Source organism: Aquarana catesbeiana, linkage group LG04 (genome assembly GCF_042186555.1).
Source record: "Aquarana catesbeiana isolate 2022-GZ linkage group LG04, ASM4218655v1, whole genome shotgun sequence".
Classification (NCBI taxonomy): Eukaryota; Metazoa; Chordata; class Amphibia; order Anura; family Ranidae; genus Aquarana; species Aquarana catesbeiana.
Window position 1 is genome coordinate 261110401 of NC_133327.1, and position 3165 is coordinate 261113565.

Below are 3165 nucleotides of genomic sequence, written 5' to 3' on the forward strand. Positions count from 1 at the left end.
GTTGACACACTGGGGCTTATTTCAGAAAGGCCAATCCACTTTGCTCTACAAGTGCACTTTCAAGTGCACTTGCATTGCACTTGTAGTGCAAAGTGGTTTTGCCTTTTTTAAATAAGCCCCAGTGTGTCAACATGTGCTAGCTCCCATCATGGGGGAGCAATGGACGTGTTTCGGGGGTGCAACCCCTTCTTCTCACCTACTTTTGTTTGGAGGAAGGGGTTGCACCCACAAAACGCGTACATTGATATCCTATGATGGGAGATAGCACATGTTGACACACTGTGTACATCTTCAAAATTTGGCTTTGCAATTCATTTAAAACTGCAAAAACACGTACAACATAACGACAACTATAAAATTTTATTTTTGTTTAGATTTTCCCTAAAATATCGATGATGTTGCTCAGTCTTTCTTGAACATCGTGGATGTTTTGTTTCTATTGTTCCAAATCACAATTACAAACCATGATATCACTGATCAGGATTTGTGCACTTGCACTGCTGAAGTGAGTTTCTTCTTCCACAACTTCCACAGCACCTAAAAATAAAAAAACACACCATGTATTAAAAATATGCAGGCATCCATCTATTACCTGAAGCTGTGGTCTCAGACACTGACCTGTGGTCAATGCCATTTCTACAACTTCACCCAGCACTTCCTGCACATCAGCATCAACATCTTCAGGGTGTGGGGTGAGTTGCCTTTCTTCAGTAGGTGTGGGGTTACTGGTGTCCTCAGATGTCCCTCTTCTTTTCTTCCCTATGTGAATACAAAAAAGGTATACTTAGCAGACAGATATGTTAGGCTAGAAATAGTAATATGAAACATTGCTTGGAAGTGTCTTCCAATTGTCTATTTTGGCAAAGTTCCAAGCTGAATACATGATTTTTTTTCCCTTTCAGAAGCTAGAATACTTACCTGTTTTGTGTAAGTTTCACACATGGAGAAACCCGTAGTATTCACTGGAGCACCTGTGCGGGACACCATAACAAGGGGTTATGGTGTCCCACACTAGAGCTCCTGCATCTACATGCATAAACAGCTGCTGAGTGTCCTCTCCTTACACTGAATCAAGTGGCATTTCTTTATAGTTTTAAACACATCTAGACCATAGGCGTGCGCAGCCTATTGCATTAGGGTGTGCACCCCAAAACTCAAACACACATGCGTATGTATAATATATATATATATATATATATATATATATATATACACACACACACACACACATATACTGTATATACACACACAAATACTCACATATATGTACATAAAACCACCTATTTATGTGCCTGCCTAACCCAAGTGCCTTTGTTCAACTTTTTATTAAAAAATAATAAATGCATAGAGGTATAACTCCTGCTAGCGGCTAAAGGGTTAAAACCGGCCATGTTGCGGTGCTGCCAAAGCTCTTTGCAGGCGCTGTGCCAGCGCTGCCAATTCATTCCAATGGGCATTGGGTGGTTTAGAAGCAGTGTATACAGCGCTACCACACCACCCCAAAGATGCTGCTTGCGGGACCTTTCCTAACGTCCTGCAAGCACACTGCCCCTGTGTGAAAGCACTCAGGCTTTCACACTGAGGAGGCAGTTTTCAGGCACTTTACAGGCGCTATTTTTAGCACTAAAACGCCTGAAAAATACCCTAGTGTGAAAGGGGTCTTAAAGCGGAGTTCCACCCTAAAGTGGAACTTCCACTCATCTGATTCCTCCCCCCCTCCAGTGCCACAATTGGCACCTTTCAGGGGGGAGGGGGGTGCAGATACCTGTATAATACAGGTATCTGCACCCACTTTCGGGAATAGCTAGCTGCAGATGCCTGACCCCCCCCCACCCGTTGTGGTCTGGGAAACACACAGTTCCCACAACACAATGGGGACCAGTGAAGATGCGCAGGGCGACAGTAAAGCCGCAACGCTTCACTTCCTGATTCCCTGACCGAGGATGGCGGTGGGGGCAGCTGAAAACCGAGCAATTGCTCGTCCTCTGCTGCCGACATCGCGGGCGCCCTGGACAGGTAAGTGTCCATTTATTAAAAGTCAGCAGCTGCAGTATTTGTAGCTGCTGGCTTTTAATATTTTTTTTTAAGGTGGAGCTCCGCTTTAAGTTACTGGCTGTGGTCACACTCCAGCCTCCCTATCATACCATACAGGGCTAATGTCCCTGTATGGTATGTGATGATGTCATGGCTTTGGGGTGAAGGAAGAGACATTAGAGTCAGGTAAGTGAAAGAGGTTACCCCCCTCCCCTCCCCCCACACACTGCAAGGAGAGACTTTTTTACTGTCCTGGAGTTGGGCTGTATTATTATGATAAGAGTTTTTGATAGGTTAGGAATTTCTGGGACTTCAGAGGTGCTACATAGATGTATTCCATACACACACACACATATTATATGTTATTAAAAAAAATCATTTTAACAGGATATAATGTGTATGTGGAATACATTTATGTAACACCTCAGAAGTCCCAGGAATTCCTAACCTGTTCAAGAATGTTACTTTCTCTTTCAGTAAACCTGTTCTGCAAAGTGCATAGAATTGTATAGTGGAAGGCAGAGAAGGTCAGTACTCACAGGTCTCACAGGTAAAAGGCTGCTATGTGTCCTCTGAGCTCTTCCATCAACCCCAGGGAGAGCTGTGCTGTGTGCTGGACAGGAGGAAAGAGATCGAGGGTGCACTCTGTGATGATCTCTTCCTGCTCCTCCCACCTGTACTGGAGCTGTGAAAGCCCCGACTCAGCCAGATAGGAACCCGAGGAGGAGAGAGACAGTTTTCATCCAAATGCTGTATCAGAGAGGAGTTTGGCAAGCTGTCTTCTGGCACACAGGGCATAGGATGGTGGGTGACTCCTGTAAGGACTGCAGCCACAGCTGTAAAGTAAGCAGTCAGGAATTATCCGATGCTCTCTGGAGTTTACAGGCTTTATCTCTGACAGCTGGCGACGGAGTGATATTCAGCTGACAGGGATGCTGTAGCCGGAACTACAGAGTCAGCATCGGAAAATGCGGCTGACTGACTGATTACTCCGCAGCCAGTGGCTGCAGTTCCCACAGGAGTTGTACACATCCATGACAAATAGTCTAACTCGCAGCAGTGTCATTTAGAAAAAAAGAATTCTCACACATACACATTTTAGCAGCAAAAAAGCCCTGGGGGTGTGTTGGA

General features: G+C 45.0%; 1 long non-coding RNA gene across 1 annotated transcript; it reads right to left on the reverse strand.

Annotated features, from left to right (window-relative positions):
* Positions 1-297: 297 nt before the first annotated feature.
* Positions 298-2908, reverse strand: LOC141141486 (uncharacterized). The gene is made up of 3 exons (XR_012244098.1): positions 2574-2908; positions 619-759; positions 298-537 (listed from the first exon to the last, which is right to left on the reverse strand). It is a non-coding gene; the product is annotated as an uncharacterized lncRNA (long non-coding RNA).
* Positions 2909-3165: the final 257 nt, after the last annotated feature.